Genomic DNA, 12,586 nt, shown 5'->3' with positions numbered 1-12,586 from the left:
CTCAAATTTCTAGACAAGATCACATATCCCTATTAGGAATTATAACTGTTCACTCTGCACAAATCTCAAATCCGGCCTACCATGGAACATTATTCCCACATAAAAAAAAAATCTGGACTGATACACGAACTGAATGGAGTCTAGAATGTTCTTACATTCTAGACATTGGAGTCATGAATGGTCTTATTTCTCTTCATTCTAGACTCCATCCAAAAGAAGGTAGTGAGTAGGGCTTGCAAACCGGTTTTATAAAACCGGTTAAATCGGTTTTCATATTGAGTTGTTAAAACCGAAACCGAGCTTCTAAAACCGGATTCGAATATTTTTTTTTAGTTAGCCCTCCAATATAGTTTTTTGTTACGCACATGTTCTTTTGTTTGTTCGTTTGTCTGGATCGTTCAACTGCTTTATGTTTAAAACATGTTTTTTATTTTATTTTATGTTTAGATACGAATCTCATGGGCAAGTGGCCCAAATCTAGGAGGGGTACCTTTTATCTTCCCACTTGTATCATGGCATGATGCAGGTGTACTCATTCACGACTGAGTGAGTCGGAGCGATAGCGTAAAAGAAAATTCTCAACATTTCTCCGTTCCATCTATGTTGTTCGCCAGGCAAGTTATGGAACTCGCCTGGTTACCCACTAGAAACAGATTCGCTGAATATTGCATCAAATTTCAAACGTATAAAGTTTTTTGCTTCTTTATTCCTATTAAATTTGCGATCAAATGTTCTCCAAAAAGCAGCTTCAAAAAATTTCTTTCGTGAAAATTTTGAAACTTGCCTCATTTAGACTCTTCATTCAGTGCTTGCGGGAGTGACGAATACTATTGTGCCTTTGTTACCTTCAATATTTTTATTTAAAATTGTCGGTGATATAAATTCCTACTAATTTATATTTATTACTCTTAATATGTCTAAGATGAAATCAAATGTATGGAATTATTTTGCTCGAAAAAGCAAAGATGAAGCACAATGTTCGAAATGTCAGAAGATAATGAAGTCGTCCGGAGGATCTACATCATCTTTGATGTTGCATTTAAATAAAATGCAACAGATTCACATTAAACAAGATAACAGTGAACCTTCCGTAAAAATGGTAAGAACATTAGAAAACTTTATCGTTAAAAAATCTATGGAAGAAGAGATTTCAAAATAGCTGCTTTAGATGGATTTTCTTTTAATTCAATTGCCAAGAGTGAGTTTATACAATCAAGCCTTCACCTTCAGAGAAATAAATACGATAAATTACCACCAGCCTCAGTGAATGGAATTAAAAATATGGTTCTGAATTATTATAAAACTAAGAAAGAAGAACTCATTCAGCAATTCAAAAATTCATTGGTTTTGGGTTCACGGTATTCATTGACTCTAGACGAATATACGTCTATACAAAATAAAAGGTATATGAATATAAATGTGCATTCAAAAGACAATCGTTGGTCGTTAGGTCTTATTGAGATTAATGGTTCACTTGATAGCAGAAGAACTGAGCAAATTGTGAATGGACACTTGAAGGAATTTGGTTTGAACTTGGATGAGGATATTGTTGCCTGCTCCACCGATGGAGCAGCAATGATGATTAAGTTTGGCAAGCAAACTGTTCTTTTAGAAGAAAACCAAGACTCGTCTAGTTCCGATGTTGGAGATACACTCATGCGAGAGTATGATAGTGTAATAAAGAGATTAACTGAAGAGCCTTCAAAATATCCGAGTGAATTGGAAATCAGCAAAGAATTTAAAATTTTGGAGGCAATTAACAGTAGAAGTGAAAAGCTGGAGAAAGTTTATAGAGCACTGCTGACCATTAAACCAACAAATGTCCAATCTGAGAGAGTGTTTTCGATCACTGGTCTCTTTAACACAATAAGGTCAAGTCTATCAGGAAAAATGCTTAATATACTGTGTTTTTTAAAGGATCATTTTCAGAAAAAAGCTGAGCAATAAATAGTAAAGTAATTTCCCCAAGCTGTTTTTTCTTCACATTATTTTTATTTATTTATTATTATTATTATTATACGGCTTATTATTTTTTTGTTTACTATACGAGAAGATAGTTTTTATTCAAAGGATTTGAATACAATTTGTAATTTTGTATAATCTCAAGCTGGTTACTTTTTTGGAGCATTTTAATTTTTTTAATTTTTTTTTACTATAAGAGGTGATAGATTTTGTTTAAAAGATTTGATTACGATTTGTACAATCTACCCAAGATAAAATAAATACCTGTGTTATAAGCTTTTAATTATTTTCCCTAAGTCTGAGAAAATCGGTTTTAAAACCGGTTTTAAGAGTAAACTTCGGTTAAACTCGGTTTTGAAATTTCTCGGTTTTATGCAAGCCCTAGTAGTGAGGTTAATTAAGACCCATCTTTTACAAAGTCTCTCCATTTTGTGTTGTAGACGTTCGGTTTCTAGTGCATGCCTTTCTTCAGATTCTGCCATGGGCACTGTTTTTCTGAATTGGCTTCTATAATTTTCTCTCTCTCTCTCTCTCTCCCAAAACAGTCCGAACACGTGCCGCAACCAGTCAACATCCTTTTATTGTCCAACAGAACCAACTTTTCTTCTTCCTTATTTATTCCTTCAACTTCCGATTTCTGGAACAATTCCCTTCACCCGTATTTCTTGGAAATTACAGTGTACAGAAAATTCAACTCTGATGTCAGTATCTTCTTTATCTTCAGCCCACGCACGGTACTGTAGGTTACAATACCTTTTGCGTTTTAAGGGTTTCATAAAAAAATCAGGTGTAATGACGTGGGACAGTCACTGAACCCAAGAAACGTTAGATTTAGGTAATTATACCTTATGTTCATTTGTTAGTAACATAAACGCAATAATGCACGGGCACCACACACACACACACACGGTCTCTAATGGTTAGCTGGCTCGTACTTAATTAGATAGCCAATCACTATTAATTGACTCGCAGCATTATGTTATGTTATAAAAGCATAAAACCACACTACAAATTTGGAATTTCGGAAAATGATAAAATAAAATCTGGAGTGCAACGAAATAAATGTGAGGGAGGGAGGGAAGAAACAGCAGAAAGAAAACAAGAAAATGAACAGGATACGTCAAATCAGATAATTTGCTAAAGCCCGTATTAAGAACTGAATGCATAGCGGAGATAAAACAATGGGCGTTGGAAATATTTCCCAATGGATCATGCATAAAATTGTGTGGAACCACAGATCCGAGTCTCAACAAGCTGAAGTCATGTTCTATAGACATTTACAAGCTACTGGTTTGTGCTTCCAGAGTTAACAGCTACATGGTTGAAAAAACAAGCAAAGTTGTAAAACATTTTAAAATGATAGACATTGGAAATTCTGAAACTAGTATGAACTAGTATAAATCCTGAATGGCGAAAATGGAATAAATACAATGGGTTAAGCTGAATCTATGAGGACCTACTACATATACCAGGCGCACACCAAGGATTTTTCTTTGGGGAGGGCTGTGGTTCAGAGTTGTTGGTCTGGTACGGAGAATTGCCCCCCCCCCGCACCTTTTTTGATCGAATCTCTCTGAGAGAAGCTGAAGCCCTACACCCTCCTTTCCGACTGTAGATTTTCAAAGAACTATTCATGTGTACGAATAAATACTGGAATAAATTCATTATTAAATGTCTTTACCAGATATTAAAAAGAGAAGACTATTCTACCCACTGCTAACCTGATAGAAATGTTCTCTGGAGGGTATCAGCAAATAAATAAAATTCGTACGTGTCATCTCATATTACACGTGGTCTTCAATATTCCGATTAATAACCTGCAGTGAAGCTCCTAAACAAAAGCATGTGGAAATCGAACTGCCCAAGATCTAAGATCGATGGCTGTACCAAGGGACACACATGTCAAGAGAGAATTGTAAAAAACGAAATTGCATCGCTGGTATTAATGGAAAATGGATGAAAATAAAGATCTTTAGAGCAAACTCCCATTGTGAACAATATTTGGAAAACTAAAGCTGCATTTATTTATAATGAATTACTCATAATACACGAAGAAAAGAAAACAAAAAAAGTGTGGAAATAACACACCTCACATAAACCAACAGTCCATTATTCTGTTATTCGCTCTTTTGGGTGTGTGCAGACAGGGTGTGGGACGACGAGAGAGGGGGAAGGAATTCATGAATACGCCCAAAAGAGGCGAACCGTGGGCGAAAACAGTCTTCGTTTTACGACATACTAGGTGCCTTTTAATTTATTGAATCGTAACAAAAAACTAATTTAATGAACTGTTAAGTGTAGGGCGTATGCCCTGGCTGTTGCACGAACGCTTTTGTTCATTAAAGAAAGTGCAAATGACAGAAAATTCTGCATCAACCTTAATGCAACAAAGTAAACATGTTCGACCAGCAACACAATTTATTTGCCAAATACGCCTAACTGGCTTTAATTGCTGGTGGGTATACATAAATAAACAACTTCCACTTTCAGTCAAATAAATCGCTTCATAAATTATTCTATAATAATAGAATATTCTATGAAACGCCTGAACCAATCAACTACGAGTACTTTGTTGCATCTTAAAAAGTAAGAATACACAGAACACGTAGAAATCGTGTTGGTGTAACTCGTGGTGTAGTTCTGTTCTCTGATGAATCCCATTTTAACTTACAGATTCGCATTGCACGCCGAGAGCCAACTCCTCGGTAACTTGGTGAGCTAAGATCTGCACTGATGGAAGAATGGTATTTGTTGCCACAGGATCTTATAGACGCCCTTATATCGAGCATGGATCACCGCTGTCAGGCCTGTTTAGCCTTGGAAAGATCATACGCAGTAATGAATGTCATGTGACCATATTTTCGAGAATCTTGTATCGACTTCTGTAATGTGACCTTTTTGGTAATTCTTATACATGTCCCTATAAATGTCCCTTATTCCTGTCCAAAGTTTCTGGCTATTCCATGATGCACTACCATATCAAATTTTGTCCCGCTTCAACTCAAGCTGCACGAGTTACACCACGTTTTCTACGTGTTCTTTAATTTTGTCGAGCTGTGTATGATCTCAGTTATATTTATGGGTGTTTTTCCATCTTGTTTCGATCTGAAGCATCAATGTGTAAACGCCTTTCTAAGGACTTTATTGGATGCATCCACTACCTTTTTCGCTTTATTTTCACTTAATTTCCTCTTAACTCTGACAGACAATACCATCAAACTTCTGCATATATTTGATTTGTTTGACTTATAAGTTACTGCTTTTCTGTTTGCAAGTTTTATTAGCTTCTTAGATAACATATTTATGGGCATTTTACATTTAAGTATGCAAACTAGCTTCTTTTAAAATGCACCGCTCTACACATAACGAGATTCTATCTTAAACATAGAAGACCGTCTATTTTTACCAAAACCCAACTTAAACTATAAAACGAAAACAGTTAAACAGAAAGTAAAATAACTTTGGTTTTCCTGTTTGCGTAAGATAACACTGCGCAACTTTCACCAACTTATTGGGCAACGCTGTGGAAAAAGCTTTAAGAGTTCCCGCTCCTTATATATATACCAGTATATATAAATAGCGTCAAAGGACTAATAACGAAAAAAAGTTTCTTCCATATGTTCACAAGGTAGTACAGTAGTAGGGTTTTAGAAGCATCTGCGACTAAGGCCACATTGCTCCGTATACACTGTTCGTAAATTGCGCGTGTTCTGAGGTGGATTATCTGTTTGCTGTACGAAAAACACAAGTTTCAGGGAGAAAAAAAAAAAAACATGCTATCCTCACCTGAGACCAACTAACTCAACCACGTTGTGAAAAAGGTCCATAAAAATTCCTCACATCATCGACGGGGCTCGAACTCAGGTCTTTTCCACCCGGTGTGGGGGAGGACGGCGATTCTACCAAGTGTGCTGGTACCCAAGAGGGCATATTGACAAGGCTGGCAGATGTATGCCTGCTTGGTTCAATCCAAATTTGTAATCCACATTCTTTTTAACTGGAAATTGCTTGTTTTCTGCTAAACTAAATACCTTGGGGGTTAGTGAGCGTACAATGTGCGTTTATGGGACACGGGGAGGACTGAGAACGCGTCTTGTTCAATTGCGACGGGTATCAAGGTCTGAGAGAAAAAAATAGTGGGTTATGTGCCTAATCTTTAGTTGCTGATCATGCCAGGTATGCCTTCTTGCAACGAAGGAAACTATTTTAGTGTTTCAATCTTTTGCTTTGATTTTTCTAAGAAGACGTGTTCTTCTGCAATTGGAGCAGACCCACGATGATTAGGCTAGTGAAGAATGACTGGCATAGACTTGACTGCGTTAAAACCATGCTGGAGGACAATAGTGAAATATGCATAAGTTGGACTTGAGCTATCGGAATGGAAATCTTAATTGATAAGGATAGGCATAGGATGTGCGGTACCGTTCCGATTAACGGTGGGTTGCTTACTCTTAAATAACATCATTCCTGATATCTGTGAGGAGGAGGAGGAAAGTTATTATCATTTAAGCATTTCGTTGTGGCGCTGGGTGTTTTATCGTCGGGACTGGGCAGCTTCTTGTGCTGTTCGTCTCAGCAACTCCTTGCAGTGCTGGGTACGGATTTTGCCAGGATTGGGCAGCTACTTGTGCTGTTTAGTTTTGGACTGCCAAAATGTGCGGATGGATTGTGGTTTTTATCTTTGTGAGAGTGAGCTGGATGGACTTCTCACATTTTTGCATACTTTTGAATGGATGTACCTCATTTTTTGTACAATAGTGTAAATTGTATCTGTAATATTGTAATTTAGGGCGGGATGCCAGAATTCGGCAGGGAACACCTGATAAAATAAATAAATATATATATTCTAGTTTTCAAGCGTTCTGGTTTTTATATATGTAAACCACGAACACTTGGTATCATTACAGTAATCGACAGAGCGCTTGACATTAAATTGCTACCCATATTGTAAAGTACTGCATAGGGGTAACAATAACCGAAGAGAAACGTACCAACTGTGTGGTACTACACTTAGGGTGGTAGAAAATGAAAAAGACCTGGGAGTAATTGTGCAGTGAAATATGAAGTTCGCTGAGCAGTGCAGACGGGCTGCCAGGGCAGGTCATGGGGTCTTGTCAATGATATTTTGAATTTTGCTAGCAGGGACAGGGAGGTGATTATCCCGTTATACAAGGCAATGGTCAGGCCACACCTAGAGTACTGTGTACGGGTCTGGAGGCCTCATTTTAAGAAGGATGTAGAGTTGCTAGAACGAGTACAAAGAAGGGCAACAAGATTGATGAGGAGAATAAAGGGGCGCTCTTACCAAGAAAGGCTTAAGTTCTGCAAATTGCAGCGCCTGGAGAGTAGGCACCTGCGAGGTGATCTGACTGAGGTGTATAAGGCCTCGAATGGGTTGGGCAAGCTGAATGCTGATGGGATTCTTCCTCTTGCTCAGACTAAGAACCTAAGGGAACACAGTTTCAAATTGAGGAAAGATAGTTGTAGAATAGATGTGCGGAAATTTGCCTTTAGCCAGCGGGTGATTGATTGGTGGAACAGACTTCCATCTTTTGTTGTGGAAGCTGATAGCCTAAATAAATTTAAGGCTGAGCTGGACAGGCATTTGGAACGAATGGAGGGGTAAAATGGGAGGGTTTTTTTTTGGCTGATGCTGCATAAGCTTGCTTTCTTGCATTATATGCCTCTACTAATGCTAATTACAGAAACAAGAACTTAAACATTAAATTTTCAAAACACAAAAGAAACTTGTTGTTTTAAGAGTATATATTAGCAGCATGCGTCAATAACAGAAACTAGATTAAGTACAATTATAATCCAAATCAAACTCCGTGGTAAGACTCACATATGTTTCGTTTCGGGTTTAAAAATTTTTACATTTGAAAACAGTGTACTTTCATTGGGAGCGTGGGATCAGGTAAAGAGCGCCCCCAAGTTGATCTTAAAACTTTCGAATAGAGATGGAGGCTCTTGTAGTGACCCGGAAAAATTGCCAAAATAGCTTTTATGAGTGGAATTTATTAAAAGAGCTGCTTTAAAATAATAAACAAACAAAAAAAAAATAACATTTTTATTAAGAATCTTTTTTTCCTCTTTTTTTTATTTTCTCGATTTCGAAAATATATACTGTACTCAGCCAGTAAATACTGGCTGAGTACAGTATATGCCACATACCACAGTGTATGTCGCTCTAGCCAGTCCACCCTAGCTCGAGTGTACCAAAGTACTGTACCGTTGCCTACCACATTATTCCTATGTTTTTGATGTAATAAACTCGTAATAAAACGTTCCAAATATGACAACTGACCCTGCAAACGGCAAGGATGGTATGCAGAAAACTGAATTAATAGAGAAATCGAACCTGTATATGCGACACCTCCCTTGTTCCTCCGTAGCTTTCGGATTTGAATCCAGTTGAGAGCCTTTGAGACCAGAGAAGGACAACATATTCTTAGAGGAAACAGCTAATATCGTCAGGGATTGCCGTGCATACTATGTAGAATCAAAGCAAAGGAGGAGACTGTTGCTGTCATCGCCTCTAAAGGAGGCCAAATTCGTTAATAATTACGTTATTCTCTAATATTTTGTAAAACATTGTTAATTATTTAGTCAGGAATTTACTTTTGTAATAAATGATTCTCATTAAAATTAATAATACTGTACTATGTAACAAATTTTCAAAAAAAGGTTGTTGGTTTTCTGTGTGAATTTGGATGTGCTGATTCCGAGTATAACCTTAATGCATAGTATCATTAGTTTACCAAGAAATGAAAGAAAAGTAAATATCAATCATACTTTATCAGATTTATTAACAATTTTTAACTTCTATACAGAATAAAGTATTAATCTTTGCTAAAAGTAAACTGGCTAAAAAAAAATCACAAGTTAAAAAAAAGTATAGAAACTCTGCTCTGGTTAAATCAAAAGGTTTTTCTGAATGAACATCTGAATATTTTTGTCCTTTGTGATCAACCCGAACGAAAAACCAGATATAGTCGCCCATTACAGCTTCATCCCACCTTCTTTGATACTTCTTCTCCGTTGACTGTATGTTCTGGTGGAATCTCTTCCCGTGCTCTTCACTGACATCGCTAAGATTGGGGGGGGGGGGGTGTAATAGTATTCGCCATACAGTCCAAGGAAGCCTCAGGTTTTTGATGCACTAGCAAAAAAACAAGTACGAGTAGATGAGAAAATACAAATGTTTGCTTCCCTCCTCACACGGGTAAGTATCCAGTTGACCCTTGAATTTATTCAAACTGTCAGCCTTAACTACCTGCGAGAGCAACTTGTTCTAGCTATCAACGACTCGCTGGCTAAAAGAAAACTTCCTATAATCTAATCAAAACCTCAACCTCTATAATTTGAACTTATGAACCCTAGTTCTGGAATTCTTTCATTCATTCATTTTATTCAAATCTGATTAAAATAAAATGCTTGACTTTAATCAGATTCCCTCTCAGAGCCTTATAAACCTCAATCAGATCACCTCTGAGGTGCCTGGTTGCCAAACTCTGTAGCCCACATAAATCGGAGACTTTCCTCATACAGTCGTCCTTCTGCCGATCTCACCATTTGAGTTGCTAGTCTTTGGACCCTTTCAAGAACCTTAATGTCTTTTTTCAGATGAGGTCTCCACACTTGAACACAGTATTCCAAATGTTGTCTTACAATTGCCTTATACAGTGGTATTATGACCTGCCTATCTCTACAGGATAACGTTCTATAAATCGTCGACATGCCACCATGGGCTTTCCTGGATGCCTGTTTACACTGTTCAGAAAACTTTATATCTGACCGTATTGTAACTCCCAGATCCCTTTCCTCCTCCACTGTTATTAATTCAACCCTACCCAGTGTATAATTTATTTGGGGGTTGCTATTCCCCAAGTGTAAGACTGCATTTTGTCGACGTCTTTTTTTAATATGAAAAGAATCCGCAACAGGAATCAATGTGTGTAGCAACACAGCTTTACAATGGGAATCAAGGAATTTTACTTGAACCGTTTGTGAAAATACACTACTCTTCTGGATTGTGACCAATACCATTTTTTTCATAAAGACCGATCAAATCAGAACAATACCACAGGGGTTCTGCAACAGTACAAAAATGTGCATAAGTGATAGGTCTTTTTTCTGTATGTTGAAGTCATTTAGCTAGAATTCAGTAAATTCCACTCTTTTAAACAAGATGTCAGGAGCTCTGCAGAGATTTGGTCAGATCTAAGTCCCGCACTACGTCATCCGATTCTTGATTATGGACATGCGGTGCTTAACGTGAACAGGCTTATTAAGTATAACCCCAGATATACGGTTCACCAGATTCAGCATCCAAATCTGAAGACTCTTTCTCTGAAAGGTGGATTTGATAATCAACAGGTCTTCATTGTGTGAAAAGACACCACTGGCGCCACAGCAACTGACGTTTGCATGTTGGACTACACTACAGCTTTTCGATCCGCAGGCTTTTTAAACTGATATATATCCACCGTAAAAAACTATCATTGGTCATTATTGTTTTTGGGCTCGCTCCATACTCTAGCTATAGCAAAAGGCATACACTTAAGACTACCCATAAAACCATCCCTCTAATGCTAACTAGTAACTATCAGAGCAGAAAGAAATGCCCACAACTCTTCATCACCTACAGGCATTCCAAAATAGGCTTCATATGTATGCACTGCAAAACTGGGTACCAACAACGATGTTATTATTTTAGTAGTGGCAAATTATGCAAGAAAGCAAGCTTATAAAGCATCAGAAAAAAAAAAAAAAACCTTCCCGTACTACCTGTTCATCCTCTCCAACAATTTGTCTACTTCTTCCTTGAATTTATTCAAACTACCCACTTCCACAAAAACAGATGGAAGTTTGTTCCAACAATAAACAACCCGCTGGCTGAAGGTAAACTTCCGCACAGCTATCCTGCAACCATCCTTCCTCAATTTGAATTTATGCCTTCTCACGTGCGTAGTTTGAGCAAGAGGAAGAATGAATTAGCATCAGTAGAGGCATATGATGCAAGAAAGCAAGCTTATATAGCATCAGAATTGAGCTTGATCAAACCATTCAAAGCTTTAAACACTTCAACGAGATCACCTCGTGCCTAAACTCCATACACTGAACTGAAGCATTTCTTGGTAAGACTATCCTTTTGTTCCCTTCAATCTTGCTGCATTTCTCTGCTCTCGTTCCAACAGATCCACATCCTTCCTAAAAGGAAGCCTCCAGACCTGTAGGCAGTACTCAAGATGAGGCCTAACATTGCTTTGCACAATGGGATAATCACCTCGTTACCTTTGCTAGCAAATTCCTGTATAATATTGACAAAACTCCATGAGCTGCCCTGGCAGTTTGTCTGTCTGCATTGCTCAGAAAACTTCATATCTGACTGCACAATTACCCCGTTAATCTGAAATTACTGCTATCCATATGCAGTACCTTACATTTTTCAATGTTAAACTTCAACTGACATTTCTCAGCCGATCTGCCTAATTTTTCTTGAGCTTGTTGCAGTAGCTTACCCTGATTACTGTCATTAATCACCCTACCAATATTTGTATCATCTAGAAACTTAGATATTAAGCCTGATATACTTAAATGTATCATTAATAAATATAGAAAACAACGAGTCCAGCACTGAACCCTGGTTTTCTGCACTGATAACATTTGTCCAAGAAGAGCAGTGCCCATTGATTACCACTCTCTGTATTCTTCCATTCAACCATCCCTTTATCCATATCAGTAAGTTGCCCTTAAATGCGACACTGGCTCAATTTATACAGCAGTCTTTTATGTGCAACAGTATCACCTACGGACTTATATAATGTCCACAAAGAAAGAACTAGTGATGTGCATAATCGATATCATGATAAATTATTTCGATTATAACAAATCATTAGATTATGCCCATCATTAAGCAGAACGAGTTTAGAGATAACTTACACTTTCGTTTAGTAGTCATAGCACACTGAAATTAAATAAATAAATAAGAAGAATATCACAGTACTGATAGGCAACTGAAACTTTCAATTGGTGCCAAAATATTGACACACTAGAGGAAAACCAATGACACCGTTGGATTCAACACACAAAACAAGGCACTTAAATACAAACATTTTTGGTTATATAGTGTATTTTTTATGGACGGAAGGAGGCCAAATTATTTGCTGCACTGAATAAATTTCCTACACATCTACATCAATTATATTATTTGGTTTCTTGCCATTCACTATAACCTCGAAGACTTGGCAGAACATCAATTTTTTTACACGCAATTTTAGCAGCGATCGCCAACAAAAAGTACCACAATAAACAATATTGACCCCATTATTTTCCCGTAAGAAGCAATAATTACGTTGTGGGTCCAAGAAAGTAGGCTTCATTCCAAAGCCCATTCCACCATTTTGCCCGATAGCAACGATTCATTTCTCCTGTAAAACAACTCGACCTATAGGATATTTTCATATTTCTCCTATATGACCGACATACAAAATTAAAAAGCACGTCAGTTCAAATAAACAACAGAAGTAAATGCGAACAAATGCTAGTTATTTTCGATATTGTGTGGGTTTAAAGAACTTGCACCAAAGTAATCATCATATCTTTAAGATGTAACTAATTG

The 12,586-nt window shown here is 37.3% G+C and overlaps 1 protein-coding gene across 3 annotated transcripts in view; it reads right to left on the bottom strand.

The window, feature by feature from the left end:
- The window catches only part of vari (MAGUK p55 subfamily member vari), a 182,647-nt gene that overhangs the window by 154,414 nt on the left and 15,647 nt on the right, over window positions 1-12,586 (bottom strand). The window contains exon 1 of one of the 3 annotated variants that reach the window (XM_090387720.1): window positions 8,324-8,434. The exons of the other annotated variants lie outside the window; for them this stretch is intronic. The gene's annotated coding sequence lies outside the window, so the exon portion shown is untranslated. Of the gene's footprint in view, window positions 1-8,323; window positions 8,435-12,586 lie in introns of those variants that run through there. 3 annotated transcript variants of the gene reach the window in all.

The sequence above is a fragment of the Mastigoproctus giganteus genome, chromosome 13 (assembly GCF_048544385.1).
Source record: "Mastigoproctus giganteus isolate SK-2022 chromosome 13, ASM4854438v1, whole genome shotgun sequence".
In the NCBI taxonomy this organism is placed as follows: Eukaryota; Metazoa; Arthropoda; class Arachnida; order Uropygi; family Thelyphonidae; genus Mastigoproctus; species Mastigoproctus giganteus.
This window is presented reverse-complemented; position numbering and strand designations above follow the sequence as displayed.